General features: G+C 41.2%; 1 long non-coding RNA gene across 1 annotated transcript in view; it reads right to left on the reverse strand.

Annotated features, from left to right (window-relative positions):
- LOC124279960 overlaps nt 1-12,885 on the reverse strand; it is a 27,162-nt gene extending 14,277 nt beyond the window's left edge. Inside the window, exons 1-2 of the long non-coding RNA XR_006899541.1 lie at nt 12,875-12,885; nt 1,636-1,651 (exon numbers count right to left, since the gene is read on the reverse strand). This is a non-coding gene — a long non-coding RNA (uncharacterized LOC124279960). The remainder of the gene's footprint in view (nt 1-1,635; nt 1,652-12,874) is intronic.
- Between the last annotated feature and the right edge of the window lie 8,622 nt (nt 12,886-21,507).

Here is a 21,507-nt window from a genome sequence, read left to right on the forward strand (position 1 = left end):
TCACTAAAGAACCGACGAAACCCGTGAAGATCCGGGTTAGAATCGATCTCCAGTAACCCATGCTTGTCGTAAGAGGCGACTAACGGCATCGGGTGGTCAGGCCCGCTGACTTGGTTGACATATGCCATCGGTTCCCAATTGCGCAAATCGATGCTCATGCTGTTGGTCACTGGATTGTCTGGTCCAGACTCGATTATTTACAGACCGCCGCTGTATAACTTGAATATTGCTGAGTGCGGCGTAAAACGTAACTCACTCACTAAAGAACCGATGAGATGAGATATCAAGCATGGTAGAGGACATGACTATTGAAGACAAGTATTTACCTACGTCGAACTAGGATGGTGTTATGGATAGCCAGCCGAGTCCATGTATATTCCAATCAAATTCGCGTTATGAAACCGACGTCCGGTTCTTAAGCACCAAGACGACGCCTTGCAGAATTCTATCGATTGCCACATTGGCAACGCATGTGTATCGTCAACATGGCGTCGCCAAGTACTTTCCGAATCTTTTCATGTTTCCAGTCAACACGCTCCAGTGACTTTACGCACGAACGCGACATAAGACCCGTTTACTTACAGTCTTTATCTTAAATATAGAGGAGATCGTCTTAAAGGGGAATACGAACGAAAACAAAACTTTTGATATATTGTAAAGAATATTCTAAAAGTCACCTTCCGTGATTAAAAACTGAGCAAAAAGTTTGTAAATTAGCAATAAAAACACAAAAAACGTACTCGTATTTCCGACCTATTACGGAAACACCCGACGGTTAATGAGCAGATGGGGTATCACGTGACATGACGTCATATGTGCGTGTTGCTGATAGCTTCCTCTTTGATTTTACCTCACAACTTAACAGTGTCCATGGATTCGGAAGCAGTAAAAGATGTTCCTGATGTCATTTCTGACATAGATGTTAGACCGTATCAATACGATCCGATTTTACCTCTTGCAAGACAATCGTCCACTGAATATGAAGAAGAAGAATCAAGCGAAACGGAGGCACCGCTTGAGGTCAAAATAAATTTTAAAAATAGACATATCACTTAACAAGAATACTATTTGTCAGCAAAATGTGATACAGTTCCAACCAGCAAACCCACCCCTAATAAATATATGACCAGTCCCTAAGAATTATTTCCCTCGGAATGATCGGAGCATTTCTCCTGCCTAAATCTGTCTCTTTACTTGGAAAACGGAAGAAATGGTGGCTCTTTCCATTGTTCGATGATTCCGAGCATCCCCAAGCAACGGAATACACCATTGTACCATTTACAAAACGACAGAGACAACACGATTTGTATTACTGTAGCGCTTGTTCTTTGGCAATATGGCGGACGCTTGTCACATATGACGTCACGAGCGGAAAGGTCACGTGAGTTGCAGCGGAATATCCATAATGGCCGAAGCTCAGATAACAGAAACTGTTTTCGCGAAAAAACATAATAAACCGTATTTTTGAAGTACAAATTGGGGTACATGTTCCTGATGACTTTATCTTTCACCCAGCAAATTACTGCAATTGTCTTCTCCTTTAAGGAAAGTGTGCGTAAATCTGATTGGCCAATAGGAGGGACGTAGAGGGGACATGATTCTTAATAGTCACTGGTTAAGTTCCGATCAAACCACGAATTTCCAGCCAAGGCTAGTAACATTGGAAACTAGACCTCTCGGGTAGATGGCTGATGAAGTGCCGACCAAGTGAATATCTACTGACTATTTAACCCTGACATCCCCCAACCAGGCCGAATCCCTTTTTACTGAATATTTAACCCTGACATCCCCCAACCAGGCCGAATCCCTTTCTACTGATTATTTAACCCTGAAATCCCCCAACCAGGCCGAATCCCTTTCTACTGAATATTTAACCCTGAAATCCCCCAACCAGGCCGAAACCCTTTCTACTGATTATTTAACCCTGAAATCCCCCAACCAGGCCGAATCCCTTTCTACTGAATATTTAACCCTGACATCCCCCAACCAGGCCGAATCCCTTTCTACTGAATATTTAACCCTGGAATCTTCCTGATCAGGCCGAATCCCTTTCTACTGAATATTTAACCCTCAAATCCTACGACCAGGCTGAATCCCTTTCTACTGATTATTTAACCCTGACATCCCCCAACCAGGCCGAATCCCTTTCTACTGAATATTTAACCCTCAAATCCTACGACCAGGCCGAATCCCTTTCTACTGAATATTTAACCCTGACATCCCCCAACCAGGCCGAATCCCTTTCTACTGAATATTTAACCCTGACATCCCCCAACCAGGCCGAATCCCTTTCTACTGAATATTTAACCCTGGAATCTTCCTGACCAGGCCGAATCCCTTTCTACTGAATATTTAACTGTGAAATACACAATGCCATTTTAGAAAGTGATGAAATGTAACATATGTTATATTTGGGATTACACTTTCTTAGTAAAGTACAGATTCTAGTACTTCTTGGGTTGAGTCCCATCCCATCTACTGACCATTTTTAACTCTGAAATGCCCCGACCAGGCTGAATCCCTTTCTACAGAATATTTAACCCTGAAATCCCCCGACCAGGCCGAGGTATGCCAGGGCCAGACGGGCGTGTGCGGTGTTCAATCCACTGGGACTGGCGATCACGTTCCTCAGTCTGCTCCATTGTAGAATTCCACACAGGATATTGTCGGGAGGAACACACTCTGCTACACAAACCACGTGTCCCCAGAGAGGACAGGCCAGATGGGGTGGGGAGGATTGCCATGAATAACAGTAAATTCAACCCTCTACCAACACTTCCTGCATCACGTGTCTATCTGTACCTTCCCGCCCTAGTGAGTGAGTGAGTGAATATTCCAACAGTATGCCAGTTATACCACGTATTATAATATTAATGTGGGGTGATGTGGTACTGGCAAACCATACTCTGGGCGCACGTGGACTCGAATCACAGGATCACGGAACGCAACTCTTCACAGCGATATGCCGCGCTTCAGATAACTGGTGCCCGTGAAGATCCGGGGTAGAAATGGTCTTCAGCAACCCACTCTTACCACAAAAGGCGACTATGCTTGTCGTAAGAGGCGACTATCGGGATCGGGTGGTCAGGCTCGCTGACTTGGTTGACACATGTCATCGGTTCCCAATTGCACAGATCGATGCTCATGCTGTTGATCACTGGATTGTCTGGTCCAGACTCGATTATTTACAGACCACCACCATATAGCTTGAATATTGCTGAGTGCGGCGTAAAACTAAACTCACTCACTCACTCACTCAGATAACTGGTGGATCATACCTATCAGAAGGTCTGTGTTCGATTCCCCACACGGGTATTTCGTGAAGCCAGTGTCTGATGGCACCCAGCGTTTGTAAAAGTGGCATACACACTATTCAACTCACTCACGGCTGAATTTGTGACTATTCTTTAACTTAATCCAAACAGTATACATTACCGATTCATCACTGATATCGAGTGAGTGGGTTTGGTTTTACGCCGCTTTTAGCAATATTCCAGACACAGCACGGAGGGGGACACCAGAAATGGGCTTCACACATTGTATCCATGTGGGGAATCGAACCCGGGCCTTCGGCGTGACGAGCGAACGCTATAACCACTAGGCTACCATACCGCCCCCACTGATATCGAGACACAAATAACCGTGATATATCGGTGTATCGCTGTAGCCCCAACTATCACCTTATTCCGGCAGTGCTTGTAGGGGTGTTGGATCGTCTCCACCATGTAGTGCCTCATACACCGGTTCTCCTTTCTCACTGCGAGCACGGACACACAGGCAAAACACAACAGACTGCACAGCAAGGCGGTCACGTGAGTCCAGGGGCAGGTCGCCATCTGGTGGCTGGAATGAGAAACACACACTTAAAGTACATCGCGAATGAACAAATTGGCTTACACCATGTTAGACACTATTCAAGGAATACTTCAAATTCCCCTTATGATGTCATAAACTCAATGAGTGAGTGAGTTTTAGTTTTAATATTCCAGTAAGCTGGACGCCAGAAATGGGCTTCACATATTGTACCCATGTGGGGAAACGAACCCGAGTCTTCGGCGTGACGAGCGAACGCTTGAACCACTTGGTTCACTTTCTGAAAAAATACCCGACACCTCGACGCTCGGTCAATGCCATACTGGACACCTTACATTTCAGATAGTGGGATGCCAAAAGCCTATGGACAATGCCAGAGCGGACATCTTGCCTTCCAGAAACCGAACTGGTAGATACTAATAACTATAGCCTTTTAACAAAGCTCTTTAGTGGACCCCTTACATTCCAGACCGTCATGGTGGAAAATCATGGCCTCTGGACATTAAACAACGCCATAGTGGACACCTTATATTCAAAACACTGTCATGTTAGATACACCAGCATATGAACGCTATAATGAACATCTTCTATTCCAGACATCGACAGTGTGTACATCATCCCCTGGAAAACGCTATAGTGGACACCTTATAATCCAAACAGTCCCAGTTTAGACACCCTGAAGCATTATTTTTGTAAACTATGTAACAAAGGAGCCACTGTTTATTGCTCTTGTGGGTTCACTCGGTTTTTATCACCCAAAAGAAGCATTCTGTTGATGTAGTTTCCAGAGATCTGTCGACGTTATGTGCCGTAGTCTTAATCCCGCGTTGATGTTTGATGCCTCAGATACCACACAGACAGCATCGTGGCTTTTTTTCTCACAAAACATCAAAATCAAGCACATTGTCTTAAAGAGTTACTGCAATAGGTAAACAATTCGGTAATGGCGCCGAAGCAGGAAAGTCTACCGTATTATGTAACACCTGAAAATAACTGCGAAACCTTTTGTCTGCGTAAGAATGTGGCCGAGATATTTCTTTATCAAAACCGTCTTCAGTAACAACTCCTGACAACATTAAAAGTGTTTGTGAGGCTGCCGCTCGCTCGTTTGTCAGGTATAAATACAAGAGTTCCGGTCGTGCTGCTATATTTATTGAATGGCAGCCATTATATCCGCTATCAGACATCGGCTAGAGAGTACATGTCCCTCATTTCGCGCACCACTGAAATCTTTAAGCATGAAAACTCGTGTTTGGTTTTGATCTTGCATTAACCGGGGTACTTTCATGTTCCCTGATGGAAGGATGCTGGCAAATGGGGGACAGGGCTTGTCACTATCTATCTGCGTAATCTCGCTTCCGCTGGTCGTTACGTCATCAGGTCGTTCATGCTCGTGCAGCACGGATAGCACGTGACTTGTAATGAATGATAGAACTGCTTGCACCTGGGGTGTCATTCTGTTGAAGGTCGAGCGAATGTGGTGACAGGGTTTTGTACTTTGTTGCGTGGACAAGGAGGAACTGGAGGCTGGGGAGATTTGTGGGTTTCGGCTGAAATTAGTTGAATATGACGTAGTTAATGAGAAGTAGAGAGCCAAAGCGGGTCTATCCAGTAAATAGCAGGAACTCGAACTATATACTCCTCACAAAAAGTTAAGCAACACAAATTCGTAGTCTCATTACATTTTCATTTATTGAAATTGCAAATCATGGAATGATGCAATAGCAAGGTGAAACATATGTACACACGATTTACAAAATGAAATAAAATGGTATTGAGCAATAATAACTTACAAATTATCAAAATCATGTACCCGTGAAACAGTCGTGCAAAATGTACTGCATTGATGGAGCGAAATGTTAACATTAAGGTTCAAGTCAGTTTTGGACAGTGAAGCAGTGTTCAGTAACGCGAATGACCACCATGAGCACAAATGCAAGCTTCTACACGCCTTTGCATTGACCTAATGAGCCTTTAAAGTTGCTGTTGTGGAATGTTCTGCCATTCTCTCTGTAACGCCTGCTCAAGGTCATCCAGAGTCTGGGGGTGAACATGGAGACCGTAAACACGACTTCCAATAATGTCCCAAGCATGCTCAATGGGATTAAGATCAAGTGACCTTGCAGGCCAGTCCTTATGTGTGATGTTGTTGATCTAAACAACATTATTAACAACTCTTTCTCGGGCATTATCATCCATGGACGGGCATTATCATCCATGGACGGGCATTATCATCCATAAAAATGAAGTTAGGACCCGCTTGTTGTGCCAGAGGAATGATTACAGGTAGGTTTACACCTACCAGGGTGCATGTGTGAAGAGTGGAGCACATTCATGCCACACATTTTGCATGTTGTTTCTGAGGGTGGTTGTGTTCGGGTGATGTTGTCAATGCTATCAGATAAATCAATTTGACAGTACACTAAAGGTTATGTATTCTTTGAATATTTACCTTTCAGTAACATGTCGCAAAAATCTCTATCGAGTTTGATCAATATATTACACTGAAAATACTTGTTGCTTATTTTTTTGTGTGAGGAGTATATTACATTCAACTCTCACTGGAGTTGGCAAACCGTACGTTGCTCAACTGAAATATTACTTTTTGGAACAAATATATTTTCCAAGGAGTTTTTTTCCCCAATAATTATTGCAAGATAACTATGAGACTTTAAATTACCGCAAGTCCCTATTTTATCACACATGGAAGCAAAGTCTATCTGGAATAGAATTTGTGGATTATGTAAAGCTGAAGCTGTTTTCTGATGATGTTAATTACAGATCATTTCTTTCCTGTTTGTTGGTTTCACTTCTAGTGATTTTTCAGCTTGATTTCCGGGTGACTTTTTCGTTTCAACTTGGGAGTAAACACCTAACAATATGGGGCTGGGAACCACGATTATAGATTCCTGTAATGCCTAAGGGACGCAACTCTACACATCAAAGTGAGGCGCGTTCGGCGAAAAAGAACTGAAGCCAGCTCAGGTCTATCGAATGAAATGGACCAAGCCGAAATTGCAACGTGTCTAGGTGAAATTAAACATTGTTTTGGGCTCTGGTTGGAGTTTTTATGTTTTAAATATATTTGAATATATAAGATAGCTTTATTTCTGGGACAAAAGTCATCCCATTGCTGATAAATAGCAACAACTTGTGAACAAGCTATAAATGGATGTCGGTCGAACAAGGTGGATAAACACGAATGAGAAAATAAAATCTATTACTACTATCGACACCATTGAAACTATTTCGATATACTAATAACTAATGATATGTTTACTCGACGTCGATTTATTATGGCCGTGATAGAGCTAGCTTGGTTTAACCCCGCTTGAGTGGTAATAAAGGTTATCTTAACCGTGGGACAGTTATCTCACTGCGTGTCAGCTCAAACGTGGGCACTTATCTCATGGTGTGTCACCTCAAACATGGACACTTATCTCATGGTGTGGTATCTCAAACGTGGGCACTTATCTCATGGGGTGTCACCTCAAACGTGGACACTTATCTCATGGTGTGGTATCTCTAACGTGGGCACTTATCTCATGGGGTGTCAGCTCAAACGTGGACACTTATCTCATGGTGTGGTATCGCAAACGTATCACAGTTATCTCGGGGGCGCGGTGGGCGAGCTGGCTAAAGCGCCAGGCTAGTGATCCAGCGAGGTTGAAAGTGTCGGGATCGAGCCCACCTGTGACCGGGTGTAAAAACCTTGGAGTCAACTTTGTGTGCAGACTCTTTCAGTGTTGTCACAACCCCTAGTGTACAGTACACAACCCTGTGCACTTAAAAGAACCCACGAATACGTTGGTATATGACCAGATGGTGGCCACATGAATACGTACAAACACCTAGTTGCGGGTACAGCAACGTGCAGTGAACATGGACAAAGTACTGTGACTATGTGTCCCAGTCCACCCAGCTGTGAATTGGTACCTCGTTAGGATGAGAAAGCCACAATAACTCGGTGCACCTAGTGGCTACAAGAGTTGTATACTCTCCAGGGAGTTGAGATTGATAATACGATGTGACGTTGAGATTGACATCCAATGATCGAGGGAAAAATATACCAGCGCCAATGGATGCATGGATATGTGCGCTATATAAATATCCTATATTAATAATAATAATAATAATCTCACTGCGTGTCAGCTCAAACGTGGGCACTTATCTCACGGTGTGTCACCTCAACAGTGGGCACTTATCTCATGGTGTTGTATCTCAAACGTGGGCACTTATCTCATGGTGTTGTATCTCAAATGTGGGCACTCATCTCATGGTGTGTCAGCTCAAACGTGGACACTTATCTCATGGTGTGGTATCTCAAACGTATCACAGTTATCTCACGGCGTGTCAGCTCAAACAGGTCACAGTTATCACATGGTCTGTCAGCTCAAACAGGTCACAGTTATCACATGGTCTGTCAGCTCAAACATGACACAGTTATCACATGGTCTGTCAGCTCAAACATGTCACAGTTATCACATGGTCTGTCAGCTCAAACATGTCACAGTTATCTCTTGGTGTGTCAGCTCAAACGTATCACAGTTATCTCACGGCGTGTCTCCTCAAACGTGGGAAGTTATCCCGTGGTGTGTTATCTCAAACGTAGGGCAGTTATCTCTTGGTGTGTTATCTCAAACGTAGGGCAGTTATCTCGTGGTGTGTTATCTAAACGTAGGGCAGTTATCTCTTGGTGTGTCAGCTCAAACGTGTTACAGTTATCTCACGGCGTGTCTCCTCAAACGTGGGAAGTTATCCCGTGGTGTGTTATCTCAAACGTAGGGCAGTTTTCTCGTGGTGTGTTATCTAAAACGTCGGACAGTTAATCTCATGGTGTGTCAGCTCAAACGCAGGACAGTTATCTCATCATGTGTTATCTTAATCGTATGATAGTTATCTCACAGCGTGTCACGGTATAGTGCGTACAAACCTATAGACACAATTGGTCCATGAAGAGCATGGTAAAAATTAGTCGTCAGCAAGCGCCATAAGAGGCGAGCAAAATGATCGGGTAGACATATGTCATCGTATCCCCATTGTGTAAATCGATGTTCATGACGTCAATCGCTGGGTGGCTAGTCCAGACTCGACTATGTAAACACCGTCGTCATATCGCTAGAATAATAATGAATGAGGCATTAATAAACAAATAAACAAACACGATAACCGGGACGAATCGAGGTTTGAATCCACGATCATAAGTGTTGGTCAACCTCCACTGACCTAACTCTGCAAGTTAATCTCGGCGTCTAAAGTAAACAAAGAACCAAGCATGTTCCCTCCTGATGTGAGAATGCGATGCGTTGGGAATTAGTTCAATCGCTACATCACTTCTTTTAAGTTAATACTTACAAGAAAGCCTATTTATTCAAACCCCAATTATCTGTGTTGCGAACTGCATGTAGCAACCCCCATCCCGCACCGATCTTCGGTACAAACAGAACTCTTACGTCATTAAAAAATACACCTCCGAACGAGGAACAAATTCTCTCTCGCCTATAAGAAAGTGGTGAAAATAGGCTCGGAGTAATTGTACGTGTCAGTTACTGGGTTTACCCTAATGATGTTTGGGCTGTGTGAATGAAACCGACTTCCTAATTGCAGAGCGAGTCTCTACAAATGGGATTTGTTATTACGGCTGAGGGTCGGTCTGTTAGAAGACCCCGAGACTAAAGGAAGCCGGAGAGGGAATCAAATAACGTCGGTTCACGAAGTAGGATGAGAGGCGATGGGGACAGGAGAGCGTAGTTCCGTCAGAGGAAGTAGCCGGATACTGGCGTCAGTGCCTTCAACGCTGCAGCCCCAGTCAGTTGAGAGTCTGCCGAAATACTTATGACCTTTACATGTAACTAAACACATATTAATATTCTTCAGTTAATCTGTCATGCAGATCTGGGATAGAATTGATCTTCAGCAACCCATACTTGTAAGAGGCGATTTTGGGATCGGGTGGTCAGGCTCGCTGACATGGTTGACACATGTCTTCGTATTCCAATTACGTAGATCGATGGTCATGATATCACTGGATTGTCTGGTCCAGACTCGATTATTTACAGACCGCCGCCATATTGCTGAGTGCGGCGTTAAACAACAACCAAACTGTTATGTACTGACAGCGTATGATCTGTCATGGTGCTGCAAAACAATGGAATGACCTTCCTCAATTCATCCGATCCCGGTCCGACTACTAGACATTCAAATCCCTCCCGAAAACTCACTTCTTTTAACAAGCCTACTATTAGTTCTCAGCAATTTACTCGGGGCGGTGGGGTAGCCTAGTGGTTAAAGAGTTGGCTCGTCACGCCGAAGACCCGGGTTCGAATCCCCACATGGGTACAATGTGTGAAGCCCATTTCTGGTGTCCCCCGCCGTGATGTTGCTGGAATATTGCTAAAAGCGGCGTAAAACCAAAACTCAGTCAGTCAGCTATTTACTCAACTTGTGCGCTTTGAGCAGGATATCAAGCCTGGAAAGGTACGTTATAAATATTCTTCTTATTATTATAACATGGAGGTAAAGATTATTCAGTCAAACATGAGTTTAACATACAACTATGGTACTGTAAAATCCCTGACCAAACGAATCTTTCATATTACGAAAGTCCATCTGTCCTGCTATGATAGCGATAATGACATGAAAGAGTCTGATGATCCTCGGCCTCACATAGCGGATTTACTGCTGTAATCAGGTGGTCCTTTCTTTCCCATGGCAGAATAATCAATTATATATTTATACTATAATAATATTATGGAAATATTAAAAATTTGGTTGGTAGTAAACTTTACATTACCGATTTACTACTGTCATATGAAAGAATGGACTGGTCCTTCCCTTTGTATGACAGATTAAGTAGAGAAATATGACTGGAAAGGATCTTCCAACACTGTCAGCGAAAGATTTACAACAACACTATGAAAGAATGAGCTGATAATTCATTCTTTATGACAGATTAAATATAGAAATATGAAAAATCGACCAGTCCTGAACTTTCCAAATATTTACAGCAACAATATAACAGAATGGACTGATCTTTCACTTTTCATAACAGATTATGTACAATATCACGGCGGCGCACGCCTGAAGTCGGTTCCACGCGAGCACATTACCCGTTTGCTGGCCAATCGCCCAACATGTTTTGTCAGTTGAGAAAGATATCCCCTCCCTCCTTCCCTTACAAGGTAGACGCTGTGTCAGGGTATAGTTGCGGCCACTCCTATTCGATTCCACGCTTCTGAACTTACAAAGTAATATTAATTTTATCACTCGATTTATGTCCGGACATTCAAATCCCTTGAAATATTAATTTCCCCTTCGTTTCTTTTGACACTTAATAGATACAGTCAGCTCTCGTTAATCCGACACTTGTGGTTGCAGATAAATATGTCGGATTACCGAGAATGTCGGATTAATGTATTTGTGTGAAAATATCAATGTTTACTAAATGTTGCATGCATATCAGAAATTGTAGATCTAGTTATGGTCTTCGTATGTAAAAACATTCACAGAAATAAAAAATATAATGTATTAATGTAACTGTTTAGGCGTTCAAGTATCTGTTATTACATATGCAACAACCGTGATTTGTTCTTGTGTTGTTTGTTGACGACCATTTTCTGTCTCGATAGCGAATGCATGTACTTAATTAGGTCTGGACCAGACAAACTAGTGGCTGATAGTATGATGACCGTTCGAGTAATGTGTTTGACCACACGGTTCCTCTCATTCGTAAAGACCCGGGTTAAAGTTGGTCTTAAGCACCATATGCTTGTTGTAATAGGCCACTAACGGAATCGAGTGATCAGGCTCACTGAATAGGTTGACACGAGGCAATGTATCCTGATGACGTGGATTGATGCCATGATGTCTATCACTGGAATGTCTGGTCCATCATATACCTTATATATTGCCGAGCGCGACTAGAAACAGCGACAAAATAGCAAAAAAGTACACATACGACAGGCAAGGGGTGCTCAGACCTACCCTCGACTTGATTTCAGCTATCGCATTAATAAAAAACGATAAACATATCACGAATCACAGGCAGGATATAAGTACAAACGTGCCTTATGTTTATCATGTAGATTAAGAAAGGGTTGACCTTTCTAAAACCAAATTATGTTTTTATATGATAAATAGACTTATGATCGAACATATGTTGACAAGATGATCCCGTTGTTAGCCTGGAGAATGCATATTTCGATATCCGACTGTGCATTCTTGGCTTACGACGACTGTATGGCATAATCAGGACAGGGGGGATTGTGGAACGTCGCATGTTAACGCAACGTTGTCGGCCAACGACACGTCCAACAAATGGAGGTGTAGATACTTCAAAAGTTAAATCCCTGTCTAAATTTAAATATTGTTTCTTCACCTGTTCATCAATTTTGTTGTTTGGACAGCTGTCACAATTGTCAGTTAGGACAGAGGGTTTGATTTTAACATACTTTATTCATGAGGAAAGCGATTGGGAACGAAGTTTCACGACTTTCATAGCCTTCTCCTAGAATATGAACATGATTGTGGTAAAAATATCACTATGTACAGAATATTTAATTTAAATTTAATCGTGTGTTTGATAGAAATGTGAACAGTGTGTAAGCACGGTACAGCTGAGAGTGGCACTCTACATTTAGCAATATTGATTTATCAGGGACCTGCCCGTGTGTACAAATTTTGAAGTTGCTGTGATACGTGAATAGTTTTTGTAAATTCATAAAATGGACATTCCTTTAAGATGAGCTCTTCGGTAGGAGTTGTTTTGTAAGTGTTCATTGGATATTTTGTAGCGATGTTGATAGCCAGACGTTGTACGAAACAGCCCCTCCTATTCCTATCAGACATGGGGATTGCGATAACCTGGCTATATTGGTGGTGTTGCAAAAACAACGCATTTCGCTACTCCAGCACGTGCGGTCCCAAGGGGAACATGCACGTGCTAGGCGTGGATAATGTACACAGGGAGTTCAGTCACATTCTTTCCTTAAAAATTCCTCTCATATGAACATGCTACCTTAGTCTCAGTATATCTGACAAATATCTGACACTGTACACTCACTTGCATGTACTTCTGTATACAATACGCGGGAAACTGGAACACATATTCTTAGGTGGAATGTTACGTAATTACTTGTACAGTACAATTACGTAATTGATCGGTCCAGCAAATGTACGACCAAATTTATGTCTCAATGACTAATCTTAATCCTAAACACAATCAAGGAAAGAGTTCTTTATATTCACAAAAAGTTTTTGAGGCCAAGGAAAACAATGTCACGTGGGTTTCCAAAACTCAAACGATGCTTTTTTTGATATCTCAGACAAAGGGCAAAAGTCGGTTCTGTCAAACCATTTACTGTTTCACCATCCCATAGGACAAACTTTAGGCTTGGTCCATGGGTCGTTTGTAACACAATGGGATGGCCAGATAGATACAGTTACACATTGGTATTCAGAGCATGGGCGGATCCAGGAATTTTGAAAGGAGGGGGTTATGAAGTATATGAAGTCATATGAAGTCTACTGAGAAAACAATCCTTGTAATGATTAACTTCCTCGTTGACAGCATCTATGTAAAATGTGACATTTATGCTAGAAGTAGGCATCCCATGGGCACCATTTCTGCTCCCCTTCTGGCAGTCGGTATCTTATTGCATATGAATCGGAAATTCTGGTTGGATTGACAAAGTCAAATGAAGGTAATTTTGGTCAAAACGTTATAACGACACATTAGGTACAGTTATATCTGTTTGATAGTGATTCATTAACACATGCTCATAACATATTCGGAATCTTACCCACGTGGCATTATTTCTCTTGGCCTCAAATACTTTTTTGTGAATGTAAAGAACTCTTTCCTTGATTGTGTTTAGGATTAAGATTAGTCATTGAGACATAAATTTGGTCGTACATTTGCTGGACCGATTCATTACGTAATTGTACTGTACAAGTAATTACGTAACATTTCACCTAAGAATATGTGTTCCAGTTTCCCGCGTATTGTATACAGAAGTACATGCAAGTGAGTGTACAGTCAAAGATATTTGAAGTTTATAACAACACTTGATATTTTATGAACATAGAGACTTTTCTGGGTTTCACCTTCTTTTTATTGTTTGGTAGTCGGAATCTTACAATCGACTCTGCTTTTTTTGCAGAGGTTTCTTGTATTTTCGCATACATTGTATATTCATTACCGTCAGCCAAGCGGAATAGGGAAACAGATCGACTTAAACATTATATAAACGACATAGAACCGGATATATTAGTAACGCTGACATGATTTTCATTTGTTACCAAACATATTAAAAACAAATTGTGAGTTTGTGCTTCAGCGCCAGGAGCAGCACAATATGGCACGGGCGGATGGAGTCGGATCATTAGAACTACCACGTGACCCAGCCATAGAACACGATGAACGCAGGTTCACCCAACCGTGACCCGCGGGGAAACCACCTATCGTGTATGATCAGACGCCACAGGAGCAAATTGAATTATGCTGGGTGAACATTGTTCCTCGGGCAGTTATAATCAACCATTCAGCTTTAATGGAGGGAAGTTTTCCCTCAGCGCTCAGAGAAGCGAGGGTTATCACATGCAAGAGTCTTTGTTCTTGAAGGCTCTCGTTCTGGGATGTTATAATGAAGATTTATCAACCAGGCGGAACTAATTCAAAACATTATACAGTGAGTGTTCTTGTTAGGTAAAGGCTAGCAAATGAGTGGACCACATACTTTGAATAAGAAAGTCATAAAAACTGCCAGGTTTGGAATTTATTATTAAGGAGATGGGAGTAAAGTATTATTGGGGGTAATATTGCCTATTATTATTGGGGTTAATAATCCCCATCACACTGACCTTGGTCGTGTGGCTGATACAAGGTTCCAGATTACCTTAGACATATATGTTTGCACGGGAAATCAGAACTGCGCAATAAATGGTTTCAAACTGTTTCCATACAAATATTTTCTAACTGGCTTTTTCCATTTTCAGAGTTGGTGGCCTGTGTGGGGGTGGTTGGGGGTAGGGATTGGGGTGGGAGGGTGGGGTCGTGCACTTGAAATGAGAAACACCCCGGGTAACTGTGATTGACACATCCCGGGACTAAATTCCGCTGGTAAGCCAGCCAGTCAGCTATATGTTACACTGATTAAAACATGTTGCGAACAGATTTTCTGATGAACCTTTTATGTGTCAGCATGATTGATATGTTTTGAAAAAATCCCAGTGTGATTGTGAGTGTGCGTCTGTGTATCTATATGCGTATGCGCCTGTTTCAATGAACGTGCATGCTCCCCTGCAGACGATCAGCACTGGGTTGGCGAATGATCGACTCTGTCGTAGCGGCCGTCATTGCAAGTTGAATTCCAAACAGAAGCTATTTGCATAATTTGAGTTTTCTTAGTAGATCAGAAAGCGCCCCTGTTCATGTTTGTTAAGTATCTCAATCCCTGCTACCTTGTACCCATAGCGCTATTGAGAAAAGGAGGGGTGCAAACTTCATTTTCACCCGAGTTTCAATGGTCATTTAACAAACTTTCAGCACAAAGAGGGGGTGGGGGTGGGTGGGTGCGCAACCCCCTCTAGATCCGCCTATGGAATTTAAATAATACATCTTTCTACAGCAGTAATTCTTGGATATATTTCTTCAGGTTGTGATTCACAGTTTGCACGCGCATGTTAAACGGCGCACGGGATATTTGCGTGTTAGTTGGAAGCGAGACACTCAGACACGTGGTTCTGGAATGCAGACACTCACAATGATTGTGTATCTTTCAGCTGCCCATAAAACTTGTTTGTTTCACCATAAATAACGCTTACGTAATGCCACAGCTTGATTAATATTGGCGTCACTGGCTAGACCGGAAACCGGAATGTGCAAACGAAACTGCAAGACGTTTTAATGTTCATCGAAACATATTTCTTTGGAGAAATCGGGGTTTCGATTCCCGAAATCAGTAACACATTCCTGGTGTTATCCGCCTTGAAAAGATGTGAATGGTGCTACAATCAACACGATACCATTTCCACTTACGAGGGTACCGCGATTCCTCATTATGGCATAAACCATTAAATGAAGATTTCTGTTATTTCCCACCGTAGCATTGCTTGGAAATTGCTAAAAGCAGCTTAAAAACATACTCACTCAAAAAGAGAATTAGAAGCTGGGTACCTCTGTCCAGTGGGAGGGCCATATATCAAAGGGCTACAATTAATGTTCCATATCATGGTACTCATATCATAGTCATGGTAATTAACATATGTGCTAAAATAAGAGAGATTGAAATTGCAGATTTTGTCGTACCTTTGTACAGTTTGGGCAGTATTGATTAAATCGGAGAAACAGGTCCGTAATAAACCTGAACAGGAGATTGAGAAAGAAACCCCAAGATCATATCTGATTCTTTTTATACATAATATATTCATGTAAACACATTTATGTATAACTATAATAATTTTCTTATCATTTATCTTGCTATATAGAGAGAGGAGATTGGAGGTTAAGGGGAGGTAAGATGAGGTTGTAGAACATTGTAATAATTGAATGGTATGCTTAAAAGAATTTTCTGATTAAATTTAACTTTTAACTTTTAAAATAAGATACCGGTTATCATGCTTTTCTAAATTTCAAATATGTTAAAATAATGGGTGTTATTGACTATCCACACTTTCCAGTTTTTATATCTGCTCTCAGGGTGGTACTTGACCCCACGTTGCCTACGTATCAACAATATGGCTTCTGCCCGACCCCCTCTCGGCGGTTGTTGTAACCGCCAATACCAGTAGATTTAGGGGTAATATTTAAAGACGCTAGAACACAGCGCCACCTGGCGAACATTTCCCACAGGTGGGTTTCCGCGTGGCGAGCCGTCAATCTGTAGGGGATCTCATCTACACGAGCAGGCGGCATCAAAGTCCATCAGGTATTTCCGTGTTCCGGATAATGTAACCCTTGTTCCGGACATGGAGACTGTGTACCACCCAGGATGAGGTATCACACAGCCTTATCATCATCCTTGTGTATACAGCATAAAACAAACACTCGCCTCTCACGATAAGCGTCGGCTGCTGAAAACCAGTTTCATCTTGGTTTGTCAGGATCAGTCTTTAGTGAAAGCTAATGTTTTAGCCGTAAAAGGGCTTTAAACATTTAGTCAGTTTAGGGATTCGAACCCGGTTAATCGGTTTGAGGTGCGAACAAAATTTACCATTCTGGCTACCCCATCGCCGGGGTTGTACTAGAGGCGGCCCGCCTCTTACTGATACAAACAGGCTGGCCGTTTTGTAGTTATTACTGTTTCAATATTGGATATTTATGTTATAGAGAGAATGAATTTTGTCAGGGAGTGCGTGATTGTGAGCACGCTTGCACAACCACGTCTGTACATCTGGCATACACAATGAATACATCCTGAGTACATAGGACGGTGAAAGAATGCGTAAATAGTGTCAATGCACGTGAGTGGATATGGTCATATCACTCACTCATATACACACGCACACACACGCTAGCTCACACTCACAAGGTCAAAGATAAGTACGACCACTTATGTCAACACACAATAAACTCTCCAACAGAAAATATGACGTTACAATGACACAGAATGTGATAATATAGACCTGTCATTACTTAAATGTGAGTGAGTGAGTTTAGTTTTACGCCGCACTCAGCAATATTCCAGCTTTATGGCGGCGGTCTGTAAATAATCGAGTCTGGATCAGACAATCCAGTGACCAACAGCATGAACATCGATCTGCGCAATTAGGAAGCGATGACATGTGTCAACCAAGTCAGCGAGCCTGACCACCCGATCCCGTTAGTCGCCTCTTACGACAAGCATGGGTTACTGAAGATTCATTCTAACCCGGACCTTCACGGGTCTAAACTGACATAAAGACATTCTAAAATCATCTTGATATATCAACGTTTACCCTTCAGACCTGGGACTTCTATCACCTCAAGGCCCCGAGCCACACAGCGTTCGTAGCGCTACGACATTCGTAAGCATATGATTAACTATAGAGTTACGACAGGTTTACAGACCGCCGCCATATAGCTGGAATATTGCTGAGTGCGGCTTAAAACTAAACTCACTCACTCACTACGACAGGGTAACGATACGAACGCTTTGTGGATCGGGGGCCGCATCATTAATCCACTTAGTTGTTCTTCAGGGGCTCCTTTCACGAAGGGCATGGTATCTCAGTGAGCTAGCACTATAAAACCAGCTTAAGTCTGGGCTAGTACAAGCAGCCGCACATACACATACACACGCATGCACGTCGTCATATGAGCGATATATTCTCAAGCACGACGTTAAACCCAATTTCACCTCACCTCACCTCACCTCACCTTTCACGAAGGAACCTTTACTAAGGTTCTCCTTACTTCCTTTCTTTAACATTGCACTAAGGTTACCTTAGTGACTTACGATCACCTTAATGCTTTGTAAAAGGTAGCCCAGGCCTCAATTTCTCGAAACAAACCTAAGTCTGAGTTTTTACTTAAGTTACACTTTTTACTCAAATTTGAGAAAACGCAGGGAAATGCATTTCCCAGCATGAACTGAAACTGATATCAAACTCAAACATAGCAGACAATTTCAGTTTGGTGGATAGATTACTTAAGTTTTTTTTTGGCCTTTTTATTTTAAAAATGCAGTTGAGTTAAAAATTTTGCCGTTTCAAATTGTCAAACTCAGTTTGAAATTTGAGTAAAAACTTAAGCTTGTTTCAAGAAATCGGGGCCAGGTGTGGCTTTACTCCGCCATAGGTCACGTGTGCGTACAGATCAAGTGATATGGAATGTCGCGTTACGATTGTCTCACGCATAGCGACGTGCGTGCGTGTGTTTGTGACGTTCATATCCTTACTGCCAACATGGAGACAGCAGGCTGGGTAACAACAAGTACCGACTTTTTAGTATCGTGGTGGCTGGGGTCGAACGAACGACCATCCGTGCTCCGGGTCGACGATCTGTACTAGTCCAATTTAAGAACACATCCCATATATGTGTTGCTTCTACATACAATATCACCTCGTTAACTCGAAATTCCCGGGACAATCCATATAAGTACAGAGTATTTCTACATGCAATATCACCTCGTTAACTCGAAGAACTCGGGACAATCCATATAAGTACAGAGTATTTCTACATACAATATCACCTCGTTAATTCGAAACACCCGGAACAATCCATATAAGTACAGAGTATTACTACATACAATATCACCTCGTTAACTCGAACACCCGGAACAGAGTATTACTACATACAGTAGAACCGCAATATCAAAATCTAATGATAATCGCCGGTGATAACATCTGGTGTCCGGATTGTGATAAGATGACGTTATAACTCGTTCTGGATGTCAAATATATTGGGTACAAAGGAACATTACATGGCACAATATTGATAACATATAGTCTGTAACATAAAGTGCATCTGAAAGTCACAAGGAAAACAACCCCAGACACGTTCTTTGTGCTAATATCAATACGAAAAAACACTGATATTAAAATCAAAGCCACAACCACAAAGATTTAACTACAATTTAATGAACACAATAATTGTTATAATGAAAATGAGTATGATACTTTATGATAATCACGATAATGACTAAAAGCATGGTAAACTCTGAAACACACGATGACTAAAAAGCATAATACTTCTGATAATGAAATTAGTGACTAAACGCCTAATAATATGGATAATATTTCTGATAATCAATTATGATTAAAGGCAAAATAATTCTGATAACTATCATATTGACTAAAAGTATAATATTTCTGATAATCATGATGATGACTTGAAATGAATTTATCAGATAAAACAAAATTAATACATCTGATAATTTCATATGTTGTGGGCCATTGATGCAAGTCAGCGTTATATCTATTGGATGAGGTACAGACTAAGCAATGATATTTATGGACGCCCAGCGATTCTAGCTAGTTTTCTGTTCCCAAACCTGAGGAAAAATAATTTTTGTTTCTATTTATTGAATATTGGGATTCGCTGCAGTTTTCAACCAGTAAACGTGGAAGATTCCTGTCTTTCGGAGTTTCTCTACGTACATGCTTTCCCCGCGTCGACGCATACTTTCTACACTGATAACGATATAATTCTTTACACATAGAAAGAGATGTAAGATTGTGTAACCAAAACACTGAAATGTAATAAAATAATATAATATGTCCGAATGTCTAAGAAAAATACTTTAAACGCAAAAGGTATGAAACTCAAGCTCTGCATTAATATACAGTACTGCTTTCATCGCACAGTAGTTCTATACCGAAATGTTTCACTGCTAATATGATTCTTTTAATGTTATTTAGAAGTGTTATATGAAATTGTTCAATACAACGATACCATTAGATACAAGCTTCCATGAGCCCGTGACCTTCTTTACGTAAATAAACTACTTCAGTTTAAAGATTCGTATTGGAATATTACTTGTAATACATGTGTTTGTACAACCGTTAATACAACATTGTACTGTTTTACCTTGTATTACATGATAGGGTTGTTAAATCAGAATACACCACCAGTAACGTATCACGCCGTTATCAGTTCTATGTTGCGCTGATCCCGACATTAGTCGGATTATCCGCCGACCCTTTGACGGTATTACGTGAGTTGACAAAGATCTCAACGCATGTCAATGAGAGATAGGCATGGCGCACTGCTGGAGGCGATCGATACTTTGACATATATAAATTGACATCAGGGCATGTGAATTGACACTTCAGTCACATATTAGACATTGCAGAAGCTTTTCACACAGCTTTACTATCTGACTAAATAATCTTATAATTGATATGTATGGTCATTTCGCCCATACGCATTTTATGCTCGGATTAAAAACGTCCAAAATGTTTTTCTCTGTGTGACCGATATGTTATTCCATATCTGTCTTTGGCTTTTGAAATGAATGTTAAGATCTAAACTTGACGATATGTTTGTCAAATTTATTACTTTAAAATTTGTCTATTATCTACAAGCATTTCCTCGGATTATAACAGTAAAAATGTCAAATAAGGAACTTACTGTTGCTAAACTTTATTCAAATAGTTGACAAAACAGCGCGATTTCGATAAATAGCCCCAGATATGCTCCTTGGATATGCTATCAAACATCGTGTTGTTTGCGATATTAAGGTTTCAATTTCTCACCATGTCAAATCTGATTAAACAAGTGTTTTCAGTCTCTTTTGTAGAGTGTAAAGAACCCCGTCGAAGTATAGAAACATGTTTCTTCTGCAGGCATGAGAGCAGTATATGAAGAATAGTTGCTATTGTTATTGAAATAGAGCAAAACTAAAATGCCGGACACAAGAAACAATACCTGATATTGGATGCGGCCAACAAATTACAAATGGCATTAAAACGCTGCTTCGCTGAAAATAGCATTTGAGACACTGCCGACTTAAAGTACACAACGCAGCTAAATAAGACTTAAGGTAAGTACAACTTATTAAGACTTAAGGTAAATACAACTAAATAAGACTTAAGGTAAATAAAACTTTATAAGACAATGTAAATACAACTTAATAAGACAAGGTAAATACAACTTATTAAGACTTAAGGTAAATACAACTTATTAAGACTTAAGGTAAATACAACTAAATAAGACTTAAGGTAAATAAAACTTTATAAGATTTAAGGTAAATACAACTATGACACCTGTACTCA

This window comes from Haliotis rubra, unplaced genomic scaffold, assembly GCF_003918875.1.
Source record: "Haliotis rubra isolate DU_JTF1 unplaced genomic scaffold, ASM391887v1 Scf259, whole genome shotgun sequence".
Lineage (NCBI taxonomy): Eukaryota > Metazoa > Mollusca > Gastropoda > Lepetellida > Haliotidae > Haliotis > Haliotis rubra.